Source organism: Phyllostomus hastatus, unplaced genomic scaffold (assembly GCF_019186645.2).
Source record: "Phyllostomus hastatus isolate PE091 unplaced genomic scaffold, TTU_PhHast_1.1 phas_contig_1162, whole genome shotgun sequence".
NCBI lineage: Eukaryota > Metazoa > Chordata > Mammalia > Chiroptera > Phyllostomidae > Phyllostomus > Phyllostomus hastatus.
The window spans coordinates 6867711-6885641 of NW_025333537.1; the positions used below are offsets into that span (position 1 = coordinate 6867711).

The window sequence follows — 17931 nt, forward strand, 5'->3', positions numbered from 1 at the left end:
CTTTGGGGGCATTGGCCCAAAACGTGCAATCCAGGCCATTGTGGGTAATGCTTTCAAGTGCCCAGTGTTTGTCTCGGATGTATGATTACAAGATGTGGAAGAGAAGAAAATAAGCACTGGGAGGTTGGGAAAGGTAAACCCCTCAAGTGTCTGCCAGAGCCCGGGTTGTCTGATGCGTCCAAGCTGCCATCTGGTACTTCTTGTCCCCGATGGTTTACTCGGGGAGCACACACCAAACCACGGGGAGCAAAGCCATGTGCAAAACACCAGGGGAAAGACAACATCAGAGGCCCGTGACATTGGCACATGCTCCGTGCTTAAAATGCTCGCGAAAGCGACATGCACACGGAGAGCTAGCAGACAGCTCTGCACCCCCCAATCCCATCAACTCCTTTAACCATCCCCTCCACCCCGCGCAGCGAGAGCGAATATCAGACCCACGTTGCAGAAGGAGAAATCAAGTCACAGAGAGGGTAAGTTACTCGTCTGAGACCACACAGATGTTCAGTCGCAGGGTGTGGTGGTGGCTTTGAGCCAGCTTCTCAAGATCACATGCTTACAAACGTATCACACTGCTCTTTCTTACATTTTCAGTGACACTGAAAGACACCTGTACTACCCTCATCCTACACCCATGATGTCGCGGGCAGCCCATGCTATCTGATGCACTTCGACCTCACCCCGGCTGCAAAGTGCTCCACTGACATAACATAAGAGTAAGTTCTTCTGTTCGGGCAATGCCTTGGCGTTTACAAAGCACTTTCATATACATTAACTCGTCAGCACTGAATGTGCTGACAGAGTCGAGACAAGAGATGGACAAGGGGAGCGCAATACATCATTGACCAAAATAATAATTTGGCCCTTTCCGTAGAGGTTTCCATCCAAGGATAAATTACATCTTTTAGCCACATACAGGCAAGATCAATAGCCATATAATCTTCACACTGGAAGGAGTCTTCGAGACGACCGTCTCAGGCTGCTGAACAAAATATTACAAAATGCCATAAATGGGTGGCTTAAGCAACAAACGTTTGTTTCTCACAGTTCTGGAGGCTGGAAGTCTGCAATCAGGGTTCCAGCCTGGCCCAGCTCTGATGAGAGCCCTCGGCCCCGCTTGCCGACGCCCCCCCCCTGCCAGCCGTGTCCTCATGTGGCACAGGGTGGCGGGAGGAGAGAGGGCCCAGCCTCCTCCTCTCCCTTTGAGGACACTAATCCCACCACCAGGCGCCCCCACTCGTGACCTCATCGAAACTGAATTACCTTCCAAAGACCTCCCCCCACCTCCCAACACTGCCACTTTGGGAGTTAGGGCTCCAACGAATAGATTTGGCGGCGACCCAACGATGACCTAGCCGGCCTCTGACTTCCCGAGGAAACGGAGCCGGGAGGAGGCGTGACTCTTCCCGGATCACAGAGTCGATGCGGGGAAGCATTGGCTGGCGCCTGGGGCATTCTCCACGCAGCCGGGAGGCGCACAGGACGTCACTGCCATCTTTGTCAAGGGACGACGGGGACTCTGGCTGTGCTGCTGATGGGCTTGGGAGAGGTCACCTTACTTCTCCAGTCCTCAGGCTCTTTACCCATAACGCGAAACGTTTGGGTGTCTGTATTAGCAAGGGTTCTCCAGAGGAACAGAGCCAGCAGGATGGACGGACAGACAGACAGACAGTAGGTAACAGAATTATTGGAGGGGTTACAGAATGGAGTTCAACTGGGAGTACCAGGGAAGCCGACTGTGTAACTCAGCTTCTGTCTAAAAGTCCGAGAACCGGGGCTGACGGTACAATGTGTCAGTCCAGGCCCCGAAGCCCACGGACCAGGGGAGCCCATGTCCAAGGGCAGAGAAGACAAGTGTCTCAGCTCAAGAAGAGAGACCAGAAAGGCACCCCTCCTCCACGTTTTTGTTCTCCTCGGGCCCTCCGCAGATGGACGGGTGCCCACCCACCATGGGGAAGACCATCTGTTTTTACTCAGTCCACCAACTCAAGTGACAGTCTCTTCCAGCAACACCCTCACGGAAACACCCAGAACACCCAGGAGTAATGTCCTACCAGCCATCTGGGCATCTCCTCATCCCGTCAAGTTGACCCGTGACGTTAACCATCCCAGATGCCCCAAAGAATTAGCCACGGAACGCTAGTTTCATGGGGAGTCAAGAGGCATGTTGTCCTAGAGTCTTGCATCGCCGAAGATGGAAAATGCTGCCTTGTTCACAGTGAAAGAGGTTCCCTGGCTGCGGGACTTGTCAGTGCCTTTAGTGTGCTGAGGTCACTTTCTGAGATGACAGAGCGGAGGGTCTCCCAAATGCAGTTTACTATGGGGCACACGCTGCGTGTGCTGCCTGGGCAGTGAGACTAGTGCAGAGTCCCTGTTGCAGAATGGGACCGAGAGAGACGGGGAAGCCTCTTCCGGCACTAACATTTTACCGATTTATGATTGTCTCCCAGCTCCGCAGGCTGGAAGTCTGAACCCAAGGCGTCGGCAGGCCCCTGCTTCCTCTTAAACAACCCACAGGCGAGTATCTGTGCTCTCTAGTAGCTTCCGGTGGGGGCCACCAAGTCTTGACTGGCGTTCCTTGGCCTGTGGCTGCCCTGCCCCAGCTTCTGCCTCTGTCTTCCCCTGGCATTTCCCCCGGTGTCTCTTCTCCTTTTCTTAGATGGACACCAGTCCCATCGGATTAAGGGCCCAGCCTCCTCCAGCAGGACCTCATCTTCACCAGCTGTGCCTGCAATGGCCCAGCTGACACCAGACATCACATGCACAGGCACCAGGGCTTAGGACTTCAACGTGTTTTAGGGGAGGACACAAGTCAGCCCACAATGCGCTGAACCCACAGTGAACCCACATCTCCACAGAGCTCTGAAGAGGGAGATGAAGCAGGTTCCCTAACGCCACACGAAACGAGAAAATAAAAAAATACCGTACAGCTGGCTGAACCGGCCACTGCGTCACCCACTAACAAGACATTGGATTCTGGCTTGCTCTGTTCGATTGATCATTAAAGTCAATAACCAGAATTGTACTTGCAGCAATTCCCCTCTCCCCACTGTCTCCCTCACCACACACACACACACACACACACACACACACAGTCTCCCAGCTTTCTTGTAAACGGGATCAGACAAGCTACACTGGGAGGTGGAATGGCCGGGGCTCAGCTATTTGGATTGGCGGGAGGATGGCTCATTTTGGTAATACCGCTCACCAGACTTCAAGGCAGGCCACGTCTCTACACAGTCCAAACTGACAGGCCTTTGTCTGGCGATTGTGGGTTGTTTTTGTTTTTCTGGTCAAATTAGTGGTTGCTCTTGGTGCCTTTGATCAGCTTGCTTCTGATCTCAGCATTGCCCAAGCAACTGACCGGCTTGGTTCATTTGCACAAACACTCAGTTAAAAATAAGTCAACCACACGATCTGTGTGGTATTGTGCAAGCAAGAGAAAATAACAAAGCCCTGGATTTTACATGTGGCTTCTTCTTTCTCTCCCTTTCCCCTCTCTCAATCAGTTGTGTAGACACAACCACAGAAGCATTGCTTTCCTAGAGGGGGAGAAAGAAGAAAGACATCCACCATTGCCACAGGGGGCAGGGGGGCTCATGTGATCTCAATGTTTCCCTGCCCCCTCCCAGCAAAAGCCCAACACCCCATTGGTTTCCCAGATAGTCCATTCAAACGAGGCTGTGCCGTGAGCCACGCTGTCCCAGGACAGGCCTGGGCCGGTGATGGAGGGTGGTGGTGGGAGCGAAGTCAGACAGAAATCCGTTTCTCTCCCAGGCTGGGCCCAGCCTCTGAATTCTAGGATTCCTCAAACCTCAAAAGTGAAATTGCTCTTCTCTCAAGTCCCAGGGTGGCTGGATTCCAAGGCTCTTGCAGCCAAGGCCTAAAACGTGGCTTTACTTTGGAGAATTCAAATGTGGCTTCGCTTTCAAGAATTCGGCCCCAGCGTGACCGGCATCTGGTGAATCACTCGGAAAATCGCAAACCGAGAGCTCTCTGCGCATCCGCCCCCCCGCCCCACCAGGCCCCGTGGCAAACAGACCCGACTGGCACCGCCGTCTGTCCAAGGGCGTCTGTCGGGCCCTCCACACCCCTCACTTTAGGGAGAGGGGCGTTGCCCATTTGGGGGAGCCTCAGAGCGTTGCTGTAGCCCTTGCCTTTCCCCACCGCAACCTTGAGACTTGGAGACAAGGCCACAGCTGTTTATGTGCTTAACTTCACTTGGATTGTTTTTTTTTTTTCCTGAGGCCCCGCTCCTTGCTTGGCCCAACGAGGTGTGCTAACCTCCCCAAACTTCCCAACCCCTCCGCACGCGCGCCGCGTACCTGCGGCGACGGCCCAGGGCACCCAGGAAACGGGAGGACCGGCTGCAAAACAAGGGGCGCCGAGGTTTACTAAAAATAAAGTACAATGTAAAATTCCGACAATGACTTTGAAAAACAGCTGCGAGCTTCCTGATCAAAATGTAGCCTTCTGGGGTTATTTCCAGGCCAGGCTGCCTGCCAAAGGCCGTGATGAATTCTCCGTCCCATATGGCGTGTCCCACAGAACAGAGATTTGGCACCCGCCAGTCCCAAACTCCAACCTGCGTGCGGTGCCGAGGCCGGTCCTTCAGGCCACGTGGGTTTGCGAGGGTTAAATTCCAGGGCCATCGGAGACCGGGGCTCCTGCCTGGGTTTTGAAGGGAGATTTGTGCACAAACTTTTTGCTTCCAGTGTGACCGGGTGACAGGCCTTGGGCTCCAGAGCCACAGGTTCTTGGGTTCAAATCCCACTCTTCCCTGGCAAAGTATATTCAGAAAAAAATATAACCCCTCTGAACGTAATTTCCTGCCTCTGCAAGAGGAAAATTATAAACCGAACCCGTAGGATGGTGTGACATTGTAGATAATTGGATAGCGTATCTGGTATACAGGGTCCAGCAGAAGTAAGGCCTGCTCGAGTGTGGTTGGTAGTGCAATAATATAGGTGTAACAATTTATAGTTTTAATTTGAACTTTTCACCTAAAATGGCATACGGTGTGCTTGAGTGTGATATTGTTACATGGCAGAATTATATGCTTAACAATTTTGTCATTGGAAAAGGGGGCATTATTCGTGCCGGACCCTGTGTATTGGATGCTCAAAATCTAGTGTCCATCTGCATTACCCTTGCATGCTTTCCCAGCGGGACATGATGCCAACCGTCCTTGCAGAGCATCTAGTCCTGAGCACCGGGGTCTCCAGAAGTCAAGGGCAGTATCAAGAAACCAAGGTTCCATTTAAGAAACAGTCCATAGCATTTGGGGGTCAGCCCTGCTCAAGGCCCTGGGGCTGCAGGAATGAATCGGAAACAACCCCTGTTCTCCAAAAGTCACAGAGGCAGAGAGAGAGCAGGGTAAGAAGGAAAAGATTTCTGTGTGTGTATTACTGTCTCTTAATGTAATTATTGTCTGTCTCTCTCTCTTCTTTAAAATTCTGCCCTGTGCCTTCTGCCCTGAAGTTAAAGCCACAGAGTAGGGACAAGCGGCTGCCACCTAGAACCAAGGACCCAACGGTCTGGTCCGTCGAGGTGGCAATGTAGACAGACATGGCTCTCCTCTTCACAGAACCTCATCAGAATTACAGCGAAGGTACAGGAACGTCAGAAATCGAGCTGAGCTTCCGGCCAAGATGGAGACGTAGGTAGACACACCATGCCTCCTCGCACAACCCAAAGAAGGACAACAACAAATTAAAAAAAAAAAAACAACCAGAACTGACAGAAAATCAAACTGTATGGAAGTCAGATGACAAGGAGTTAAAGAAGAAGCATTTGTCCAGAACAGTAGGAGGGGCAGAGATGGGCAGCCCGGCCGAGAGGACTCGCAGCAAGGCTGTGGCTAGAGAACCAGGCTGGGCAAGGCGGTGGCGGGCCGACCGAGAGATCCCACATCTGTGTACAGATAAACTGGGAGGAACAACTGGGGAGCAAGACAGACCTCGCAACCCAGGGCCCCAGCGCTGGGAAATAAAGCCTCAATACACCAATTGAAAACACCTGTGGGAGTTGAGGCAGCAGAAGAAATTCCCAGCCTCACAGAAGAGTTCCTTGGAGAGACCCACAGGGTCCTGGAATGTACACAAGCCCACCCACCCATGAATCAGCACCAGAAGGGCCCAATTTGATTGTGGGTAGCAGGGGAAGTGACTGAAAGTGGGTTGAGAGCTGAGCAAGTACCGCTGTTCCCTCTTGGACCCCTCCCCCACATACAGCATCACAACCCAGTGACGTGAGTTGCCCCACCCTGGTGAACACCTAAGGCTCCGCTCCTTACTACGTAACAGGTGCAAGACAAAAAGGCCCAAATGAAAGAACAGATCAAAGCTCCAGAAAAAATACAACTGAGCGACGAAGAGATAGCCAACCTATCAGATGCACAGTTCAAAACACTGATAATTAGGATGCTCACAGAAATGGTTGAATATAGCCACAAAATAGAGGAAAAAATGAAGGCTATGAAAAGTGAAATAAAGGAAAATGCACAGGGAACCAATAGTGATGAGAAGGAAACTGGGGCTCAAATCAACAGTTTGGAGCAGAACAGAATGAAGAAACAAGAATTCAAAAAAATGAGGAGAGGTTTAGGAACCTCCAGGACAACTTTAAGTGTTCCAATATCTGAATCATAGGGGTGCCAGAAGGAGAAGAGGACGAGCAAGAAGTTGAAAACTTATTTGAACAAATAATGAAGGAAAACTTCCCCAATCTGGCAAAGAAAATAGACTTCTAGGAAGTTCAGGAAGCCCAGAGAGTCCCAAAGAAATTGGACCCAAAGAGGAACACACCAAGGCACATCATCATTAAGTTACCCAAGATTAAAGATAAAGAGAGAATCTTAAAAGAAGTGAGAGAAAAGGAGACTTACCTACAAAGGAGTTCCCACAAGACTATCAGCTGATTGCTCAAAAGAAACCTTTCAGGCAAGAAGGGGCTGGAAAGAAGTATTTGAAGTCATGAAAGGCAAAGACCTACATCCAAGATGGCTCTATCCAGCAAAGCTTTAATTTAGAGTGGAAGGGCAGATAAAGTGGTCCCCAGATAAGGTCAAGTTAAAGGAGTTCATCATCACCAAGCCCTTATTACATGAAACGTTAAAGGGGCTTATCTAAGAAATAGATGATCAAAAACTATGAACGGTAAAATGACAACAAAGTCACAACTATCAACAACTGAACCTAAAAAAAAAAACCCCAAAAACTAAAACAAAAACCAAGCAAACAACTAGAACAGGAACAGAATCAGAGAAATAGAGATCATGTGGAGGGTTTTCAGTGGGACATGGGAGGGAGAGAATGCGGGAAAGGTACAGGGAAGAAGAAGCATAACTGATAGGCATAAAACAGACAGGAGAGGTTAAGAATGGCATAGGAAACTGGGACGTCAAAGAACTTACACGTACAACCCATGAACATGAACCAAGGGGGAGGGGAAAGCTGGAGGGTTGGCGGGTGAAGGGTGGAGAGGGGATAACGGGGGGGAAAATTGGGAAAACTGCAATAGCATAATCAATAAAATACACTTTAAAAAGAAAGCAACAGAAAAGAAGTTAGTTACTGGAAGGTCCCAGATGGGAGAGGGCAGGGGGAGAGTGGGTGAAGAGGTGAGGGGATTAAGAAGCACAGAGAGGCAGTTACAGAACAGCTGTAGGGGTGTAAAGTGCAGCACAGGACACGGAGCAGCCAAAGAACTGAGAGACATGACCCATGGACGTGAACAATGGTGGGGGGACTGCCTGAGGAGCAGGGGGCACCGGGTGGCGGAGGGCAGAAGGGGAAAAATCAGGACAAGTGTAACAGCATGATCAGTAAAACATAATTTTTAAAAAAAGAACAGATAAGGAGTAAAGGATAACACGCTACAAGGGGAGTTCTTGTCCAATAAGAGGGAGGAAGAGAACATTCATTCAGCGCTGAACGGTCAGGAATGGCCGAGTCTGGGGTCCACCCCCAGCAGCACTGCACACCCAGACTTGATTCCACAGGCCCCTCCCACTTCTGGACCCTCCTCCCAGCAAGAGGTGGGCTCTGGGTCCTTCCCGCTCCAGTCGAGGTGGGCCCATGAATTCTCTGGCCAAGAGCATGTGGCAGAAGCAATGCTGTCTCATCTGCAAGGCCGGGTCATAGAGACCACGTGGCTTCTGCCTTGTTCGCTGGGACGCTGACACCCTGGGCCGTGAGAAAGAGTATGACCACCTCGAGGCCGCCATGCCATGAGGGGCCCCGTGTCAGCCACGTTCAGGCAGCAGTCAGCTGAGCGAAGGGACCTCCAGATGCCTTCAGCCCTCAGCCTTTAAGGGTCCGCCCGGCGGAAACCTGGTCATCGCAGCGCAGGACAGAACAGTCCTGCTGTGTCCGATCCACTGCCTGACCCGCCAGACCCATGGGCATAACAAGAGGGTCCTTGTTTGGGGGCACCAAGTTTGAGGGGGTTTACCGAGCAGTGACAGATCAATAGAATACCCGTCACCATGGTCATTACCATCGTGGCTTTTTGTCCTGGGCACCACTGGGCACAGGTGTCCCTTCCATGCATTCTTACACGCCGCGTGCTCGCACCTCAGTACAGCACCCAATGTGGAGATAAGTTCTCTCGAGCCAATCCTGGTGTTTATTTATTTCCTCACCGGCATGGCAGGCTCATGGAGGCTGCACACCGCGGCTGAAACGGTAAGCGTTGGCAATGCGGCCGCCAAGTTCTTGTGGGATTTTATTTTATTTTTTTACAAACTATTAGTATAACAATCAATGTTACCGTTATCTGTGGCATATAATTGTGAGCCATATCACGTGTCACTAGCTTGCTGCTTGAACTGACGTCTCCATGAACAAGACCGTGGTGGGCGTGACCTCCATTGTAATGGGAAGTCATGGCTACTTCTGAGGACTTTCTTCTGCAAAAGCACATTTTGGAACCAGTTAAGGAGTGATGAGGCCACGTAGATGACAACAGAGGAATTGAGTATTACCTTCCTTTCCTTCCTCCCAGGCCTTAGGCTAGTCCTGAGACCCAGTAGGTACAAAGGGGGTGGCGGCCACCAAGACGTGCTACTCAGATCTGCCTGCCTTCGGGGAAGAGTTGGCCGCCCAGGTGTTTGGAGGACACTTAGGGACCACCCTCCAGCTGCGGGGCCTTTGGGACCCGCTTCTGCTTATGAATCAAAGCCACACCCTTCCTGGGAAGCCCCCATCCAATCCCTGCGCAGGGCGCCTCCAATGGGCGATCTTTGCCCTGGACCTTCCCGTCCATGAGCGGAGACTCTCCCTGACCTTCACTGTGTCGCAGGCTGCTCCTACCCAATCCTGCTTCTTCCCCCTTTATCTTCCCCGGGTAGTGTGGCCTCCCCACTCCCCGATAAGTCTCATTGGTTTCTCACTCCCGCTGAGATCTTCTTCCCGTAAGATGTCACGGACACAAGCGGGGTGCTCATCGCATTGACCTTGACTGCTCGTTCGATCAGTCTGGTTGAGAAAAGATTGAAATGACTTAACCCCATCCAGATCTAGGACACGAGGAGAGAGGGCGACGCATGGCCAATCAGGGATGTGCTTTTGAGCCAGACAACAAACCAGAGGTTCAGCCTGGAGAGGCGGGGCTTTGCTGCACCAAGCGATTTCTGTTTTCCTCCTGGCCTGGCCTTGGTTCGCTCACGGCCTCCACGTTCTGGTTGCTTCTCAATTGGAGCAGTTCTGGGGATGCTGTAAGAACGGTGTTCACTTCTGGAGGGCTGGGCGGCCGTGGTGTATCTATTGCTGCAGGCTTGAACTGCGTCTTTTGAGAATAACCTAGTGAGTGGACATACAAGGTTTGTGCCGGTCTCGAAACAGTCTTGAGCGGCTCCACAACAGCAGAGCAATTAGGGATCTTTGGAAGGCCTGCTTCTTGCAAAAGCCACGTCTTAGCCAGGAGGAAGAAGGCCTGGCAGTGATTAGGGAGCTGCTTGTTTGTTTGTTTTGCAAATGAAAATCAGAGTGTAGGAAGCTCGCTGCAGCCAGCTGCGGGGCTCAGAGTTAACCCCTTCGGGGCCCAGGGAGACTGCGTCTGCCCTTCAGGGTTGACCATTGAAGGGGACGTGCCCCATGTGGAGGGAGGAGGCGGGAGGTGAGGCAGAAGGTTCTGGAGACCTGGTGGTGCCTCCCAGGAGCTCTGAGGTCTTTAGAAAAGTGTCTTAGTTTCTCTACATGTTAGTTTCTCTGCCTAAAAAATCACAGGATCAAGCCACGCATGCTCCAAGCCCCTCTCGGTGCTACCACCCCTGCACCAGAGTGAGTTTCAGATGGAGCAGCGTGTCTTCTGCGGGGGTGACACCTGCTTGCCACGTCTGCCCCTCCACCAAAAGGAGAGCTGTTCCCTTTACCTCCGTTAACCATCGCGATGTCGATGTTACTAGTAATGACTGCTCGCTGAACGTGGGCTGTGTGCCAGGCGCTGTTTCAAAATTTTAACTGGGCTCTGGCTGGTGTGGCACAGTGGGTTGGGTGTTGTCCCACAAACCGAAAGGTCGCCGGTTCAATTCCCAGTGGGGGCACACGCCTGGGTGGCAGGCCAGGTCCTCAGTTAGGGGTGTAACCGATCGATGTTTCTCTCACACACTGAGGTTTCTTTCCTTCTCGTTCTCCCTCCCTTCCCCTCGCTCTAAAAATAAATAAATAAAGTCTTTTAAAACACTTTACCCGAATTCTTTCTAATTCTCACTGCCATGCTATGAAGTGCTACTATTCTTCCCATTTTCCTGGGGAGATAACTGAGGCACAGGGAACTCAAGTCACTCACCCGTGGTTTCATGGCCCACATGTGGTGGAGCTGGGACTCGAACCTGGGACTTTGGTGCAGGACAGCTTAGCCCCTCCCCCTGAGGTTCCCACTGAGCACTGAATTCTTCCAGGATTGCCTAGGTCTGTTAGAAGTGCCTCAAGCTTTCAGGGAGAGGGGACACAGCAGAAAAGGACATGAGGACAGTCTGAGATGGTCCCCGACCATCCCTGGAATTTCTGAGTCCTTGCACACTCGGGTCTTGGGCCTCGGTTTCCCCATCTGTGAGGGAGCCACCCTGAGAATACCCAGGGATGCTCCTACTCTGATTAGCAGATGATAAATCTCCAACTAGAGCTCAGGAACGAGCTTCAGAAAGTATGTAAACTCCGGGAAATTATATGGCAAATGTGGCAAGTAGGCATTTAATCCACAGGGGTTACAGGCTCTGAGTCCACACCAGTTTCTTAAAGGGGACCCTCCGGGAATCTGGAACACAATGCCGTGAGTCAAGACGCCTCCCAGCTAATGAATCGGGGGCGCATCACTCCTGGGGTCTCTGTCAGGGTCTTCAACGGTGTCCAACATCTGCTTATTCGGGGGGGTGGGGGGAGCCAAATAATTGGCTTCATTCAATGGTCTTCCCGCGGCCAGGAACTTGCAGCGCGGAGAGCAATACGCTGGCACCCTGGGCTCGGACCCCGCCCTGCACACAGCCTCTCGTCTTCCCCCAAGGAGGAAAGTGTCCCTTACACTCACTGCCTTCAGAGAAAGCCAGAAACATGTTGTCACCTGCAAGGATTTCCAAGTGGACCCAGCAGAGAAATGTCAACTGGATGAGGTGTGTGAGTGCGGAGCCTGCAGACACAGCCAAGACTCAGAATGTCCCCATCCAAATGAATGGGGTGTGTGTGGTGGCAGCGGGGGGTGAGGGTAAGCAGACATTTGGGGGGTGGGGGGGTGGAGTAGGCTGCTACACTAAAAACACCAGATGGAGGAGAGTCGCCCCGATGCGGGTGGGGCGCCCAGCTCCTCCCCTCAGCAGCCCTGCTATGTTGGCCGAGCTCCGAGCCTCTCCCAGCCTCAGTTTCCTCCTCTGTAACATTCCAGCCAATTTCACAGTGCTGCTGTGCGGACTTAATACAATAACTCATGTTCGGAAGAATTCAGGCACCGAAGAATTCATGTTCTGCAGCTGCCCCATAAATAGTGGGAGCTCAACATATGGGAGTCCAGACGCCCGGGTGACTGCGAACAATTCTTTTTTTCTTTCCCCCTTTCCGAGCCTTAATTTCTTCAGATGCAAAAATGAAAGTAGAGAGGCAGACAAGGCTGACCCTGGAAGCTCTCTTTTGGTTAGCACCCCCCCACCCCCGCAAGCCGAAATGAATTCATGGGAAAACACCGTGCACACAACTGTTAGGAGCAGTGACTCAGGTTCAAGGAGAAACGGCGGGCTCCCACAGACTCGAGGGACTTCCTACCACCACCCTCTTCCTGGTGATCCTCAGGGGCCAGGCTCCTGGGGACAGTGAGAAAATGGTCTGTGCGGGTTCCCTCCCCTCCCTTCCTCTGTGCGGCCATCCCCCACGCTTGTGCCACGTTTACTACTTATTTACCTGCTATTCTTCCCCACGCGAGCCCCTGCTGTCTCAAGTGTTCATTCAGTCTGAAAGCGCAAGACCGGGATGACCTCTTTTCTTTATTTTATTTTATTTTATTTTATTTTATTTTATTTTATTTTATTTTATTTTATTTTATTTTATTTATTTATTTTTAGAGAGGGAAAGGAGGGAGAAAGAGAGAGAGAACGAAACATCAATGTGTGGTTGCTGGGGGCCGTGGCCTGCAACCCAGGCATGCACCCTGACTGGGAATCGAACCTGCGACACTTTGGTTCGCAACCCACGCTCAGTCCACTGAGCTACGCCAGCCAGGGCATGGATGACCTCTTTTCATAAATAAGAGCTCGCATGGGTCAGCCTTGTGCTCGGTGCCGGGGAGAGTTGGCCTGCAGAAGGTTTTGAGCCTGAGTCCACTCCCCTCCTTAGAAAGGGAGGGTTAGCCCTGGTCGGGTGGCTCCATGGGTTGGAGCACCGTCAGGGCCACCAAAAGGCCAAAAGGCTGTGGGTTCCATCCTGGGTCCAGGCACAGGTGGGAGGCACCCCTGTGAAATTTCTCTGACATTAGTGTCTCTCTCTCTCTCTCTCTTTCTATTTCTATCTCTAATCTCTCTCCCTTTCTCTCTCTCTAAAATCCATAAATATATCCTCGGGCGAGGATTATTTTTAAAAAAGGAGGACTAGCAAGGGACAAGGAGGTGCTGGGGACACACGGGTCTCAGCGGGGCCTTTCAGGACCGAAGCAGAGCACGGCACACGGCGTTTCTGCGGCGGCCACTCCAGGTCGGCGCCCCCCCCGTGACCCTGCTGAGGAAACTCGGATGGTGGCGGCGCTGGGTTTCGCAGTGGTCCCCCAGACACGGGTCTCGGCCCTGACTTCCCGTACCCGGGAATGTGACCCTCCTTGGAAGGAGGGTTTTGCAGAGGCCGTGAAGGATCTCAAGAGAGCACCCTGGATTGCACCGGGCCCCAAATCCGCTGGTAACGGTCCTCATAAGAAAAAGGAGCAGGAAGCCGGAGACACACAGGAAGGCCCCGGGAAGACAGAGGCAGACATTAGAATGATGCAGCCACAGGCGGAGGGGCTCCTGGGACCATGAGGAGCTGGGAGGGGCGAGGAGGGCTTCTCCCCTGGGACCTCCGGAGGGCGCAAGGCCCTGACAACTCCTCGATCTTGGACTTCAGGCCGCCGGGAGTGTGGGGAGAACACATCTCTGTTGTTTTCAGCCGTCTCATTTGCAGTGGTTGGTGGTGGCAGCCCTGGGGAACGGAGACAGTCCCTAAACCCATTCCCACCATGACATTTGTCAGCATGACCTACTGAGTGATGTCCCCTCCCTCTTCTCTCCTTTGCAGCTCAGCACGGGCCCTCTTTCCTCCGAGGTATCTCCTTGGGCCCCCGCCCTTGCTCTCCCGGAGGGGCGGACACGGGGCAGGCCCGGCTGGAAGGTCACCCCGTGTTCTCAGGACCCCCCACCTTGGAATTCTATCACCCCCATCTTCCCAAGGAAAAAGACAGACGAGTTCTTCATGTTGGTGAACTAAAGTGTAACTTTTCATTGCTGTTTTCTTTTTTAAAATCACGAATAAACCGTATTTTGTGATTAAGGAAGAAAAGGCTATAATTCCAGAGCAAATCAATGGTTGGAACTTTCCAGCTTAATGTGAGCCAGATTCCTGCCTCCTCGCGATCTCTCCCTCTCTCCCACTCCCCTTTTCTCCCCTTCCCTTCCCTTGCACCAAAAGCTGTCTGCTAAACTTCTGAAACACCCTTTGCCTTTTTGACCCTTCAACTTGTCTTGAACTTCAGAAAAAATTGGGGAAATGGCACTGAGTGAACTATATATAAGTCCTGGGCGTGTGGGGAGGAGGGGGGAGAGGGGCCACGGGGGGGCGGGGGGGGCGGGGAGGAGACTCACCATGAACTTGGGGCCTCAGATATTCTCTTGGGGAAAAAGAAGAAAAAAAGGAAAAAAAAAAAAACCTCTTCTGTTAATGGAATTAGTAAATATTTGTTGCTGTGTTCTCGGCCCCGTGCCCCAGGGGGCTATCTGGAGGAAGGAAAAACAGGCAAATAAAAGTACAAGACAAGCTACTTTTCTGCTCCTTTCCCCTCTCCAAAGACACTAAACAGGCAGGGCAGAGGATTAGAATGAGGCCTTGTGTGGCTGCGCGGGGCAGGAAGCGGCGAGGGGCTTTGCGGCGGGGAGGGGGCCCGGGTGGGGGAGAAGCAGGCCCGCTATCGGGTGATGGGAGCGCCATTCCTGCTTAATGAAATGATTGCAGTTCCTGAGTTATGGCGCGGCCTGCACAGTCTCTGGCTGGCTTCCTGGAGCCCCGAGACCCCGGGCCGGGGCTGCGCCTGATGTGCGAAGAGCGTGCGGCGAGACAGACAGGGAGAGAGAGACAGAGATGGAGGGGGTGATGCGGCGCGAGGCGGAGGGACGGAGCAGAGGGGTCCGGGAGCAGAGGGCCAGAGGGAGGAGGCCGGGTGGGGAGCAGGACTCAGGAGGCAGAGACGGAGGGAGGCGGGAGGGAAGGGGGTGAGGGCTGCGAGAGGAAGAGCCTCGGTCAAATGCAGAGGTTGGGTTCAAAGGGGTGGATGGGAGAGAGGAGACAGGACGAGGAGAGTAAGTCAGAGGGCTGGACAGAGAACAGATGAAGACAGAGAGAGAGAGAGAGAGAGAGGGAGAGGGAGGGAGAGGGAGAGGGAGGACAGACATGGAAACAGAAAAGCAAGGACAGGAAGGGAGAGACAGAAGGACACACGGAGGCAGGAATGAGGAAAAGGGGGCAGGGACAGAAGGAAGCAGCACCCCTGTGCACAGGCCCAGTTACCTCTCAACGTGTCTGTCCGAGACTCCATCACCGAGACACCGCGCAAACTCCAGCAGACCCGGACTGTCAAGTGAAGATCCCATCCAAAGGCAGGCCAATAGAGAGGGCACCGGACAGCAGAAGCATGTGGGGACCAGCCCACAGAGGGCACATGTTTACCCCCCGTAGCTGGTCTCTGGCCATCCAGCAAGCCTCCGGGGAAGATCCGATTCCCACGTTTTCCGGCGGAAGCCTCTGAGCGCCAGGGAGCCGAAGTCACTCGGACGGTTAACACGGAGGGAGAGGGCTGGACTTGGGACTCGAACCTGGATTGCTCAACAATAATGTGAATGCCGGAGAAGAGAGAAGGTTGGAGGTTAACGATGCTGAGGGCTTCATTTGTTCAGGAGGAAGCTAGATAAATTATTGTATTGATTATGGTGATTCGTCATAAGCACAGGAAGAATTTAATGTACACATTTAAAGAAATAGGACGTTTTTCTATAAACCAGGCTGGGAAAAAGGGGAGGGCGCTGGGAGGGGGGCGGAGGTAAAGAAAGTCCTATCACTCTAATACCAGAAAGAAAAAAGAGGAAAAAAAAAAAACAAGCAAAAACCGAAAAAGGAAAAGAAATGTGAATACACGATCAGTCAAAATCTTAGACTCAAGAGATAAAGTTCACACTAATCAGTAATTACATTCATCCTAATGGGATTAAACCCTTCTGTTAAAAGATTTTTTTAAAAGCTGTGTCCTTTTTCTGAGACTTGCATAAATTAACACAAAAGTCAAAAATGAAAGACTGAAAAAAAAAGGAATTCTAAGCCCGCACTAACCAACTAAAAGCTGGTGTGATCACATGAATATCAGACAATGCAGAGCTTGGGGCGGGCTGGCTCCCCCTGACACCCAAGTGTGAGCTCACGCTGACCCACTGGGGGCCAGCCCCCTGGGGTCAGTCCCCCGGTCACACCTTCCCGGGGGTGGGGGGGTGCTCTCCAGGAGGGGCTGTAGCCTCAGACTGCCGGGCTGCATTTTTATGAGGCACACTTTGGGCAATTGCTTTTCATACCCTTGTCCTTGTGGCTTCACACCCTGGGCCTGGAGACCTATGTTTCAGTAATGATGTGTCACGGGAGAGAGGAACCCAGAAAACCGTCCGGTGAACCGGCGAGCTGCGTGCAGAGGCGGCGGACAGAACCTGACACCCAGGCAGGGCCGTGGGTGGGAGCAGGTCTGAGGGGTCCGGGCCAGCTTCTTCCCCGGTAGGCAGGCAATGAAACGGAGCAACTTCTTAGCAGTGAAACACAGCACGCTTTCCCGACGCCCCCGCTCCAGCCGTTCCTTCTTATTTCCTCCCTGTGAAAATGTCCAGGTTGCCGTGAGAGCTGGTAGCCATTTCCTGCTTCTTGATTTTATGAACAAGGGGGCAGGAGCTGAGCCTTGTGGGAAAGGTGATTCATTCTTGCTGGGTTCTTGTGGCGTATACAACCAAGACCCAAGGAAGTGCCAAACGTCGACCTCCCAACCTGTGCTCCTCACCGTGCCCAAGACCAGGGGTACGGGGTTGGACGGGGTCATAAAAGAGATGCGGTCAGTCACCAGCACCCGGGCTCCTGTTTGCAGTCCCAGTGCCATTACAGAGCAAATAGCCCTCGATGCCTCCGTCTCCTGCCACCTTGGGCAAGGGTCTCCCTCTGCCTAAAATGCCTTTCTCGCCCTGTGCACCACCCTGTCTCCTTGAACTCTTTCTGATTTCCAGCCCTTCCTGCCAGAAAGCCTTCCTAACCTCCAACTCTGAAGGAAAAGCCCCTTTTCTCCGTGTTATGTGTTCATTCCTGTTAAAATGCTTGTTGCTCGGCATTGTCAGGTGCCCATGAACTTGTCTCCACTTCCCCACTCCCTTTTCCCCCAAAGACACAACATCTGAGATAGTAGAAAGGCTACCTCCCGTCTCCTTCTGGCCCACATACTCAACGCCAGGCTGGGTACACAACGCAGATGGGACCCAGAATGTTGGAGGACTGCGTGGTAGAAGTCGTCTGCAATCAAGGACCTTTGCTCACGCATGCGACAGTGCCAGGGGCACTTTCATCCACCCACCACGGAGCCTCTGAGGTCTCCAGGGACTATGGGTGATCCTCAGAAACAGCAGACAACAAAGCTAGGAGGTGGCTTGAAGGAAGCTCTTGTCCCTCTGGTTGTAGAACCCTGGACGTTGCCAGGAGGGGTCTCAGGGAAGCCAGTGTTGGCCCTGTGAGCATGACTGAGTGCATACCCTTCACCCAGCTTTCTAACTGGCTTCATGTGAAAGAAGAGTCCACTATTTAAAAAAAAGAAATCCCTAAATCGCCATCAATCTGGTCCAATGCCCTCAGTTTACAAGTGAACCCTCAAGGTCCAGAGACAGGAAGGGACTTGAGGCACGTCACGTCTTACAGCCACTAACTCATTGTCACAGCTGGAGCACGTGACTTAATCTCTTTAAGCCTCAGTTTCTTCCTCTGTAGAATGGGGAGAGAGCGGACGCATCTCAGACGGTTGCTGTGGGGGTCGGTCAGGGCTGTGAGTCCCGCCAAGAGCGGAGGCACTCAGTGAGGGTCACCTGTGATGGCGGTGACCCGTGACTGCTGTCGCTGTCATCATGATTATTGTTATCAGGCATTATTCTTTTTTCTTGGGGTTTTCTTCCTCCTCCCACTCTCACAGCTGCCTGTGTGA

At 52.5% G+C, this 17931-nt stretch overlaps 1 long non-coding RNA gene across 2 annotated transcripts; it reads right to left on the bottom strand.

The window, feature by feature from the left end:
• Nucleotides 1-13188: 13188 nt before the first annotated feature.
• On the bottom strand, nt 13189-15489 carry LOC123822506. Of its 2 annotated transcripts, none has more exons than XR_006786350.1 (3): nt 15231-15489; nt 14312-14443; nt 13189-13652 (listed from the first exon to the last, which is right to left on the bottom strand). It is a non-coding gene; the product is annotated as an uncharacterized LOC123822506 (long non-coding RNA). The 2 variants fall into 2 exon arrangements; XR_006786351.1 differs by having other exon boundaries at nt 13189-13672.
• Between the last annotated feature and the right edge of the window lie 2442 nt (nt 15490-17931).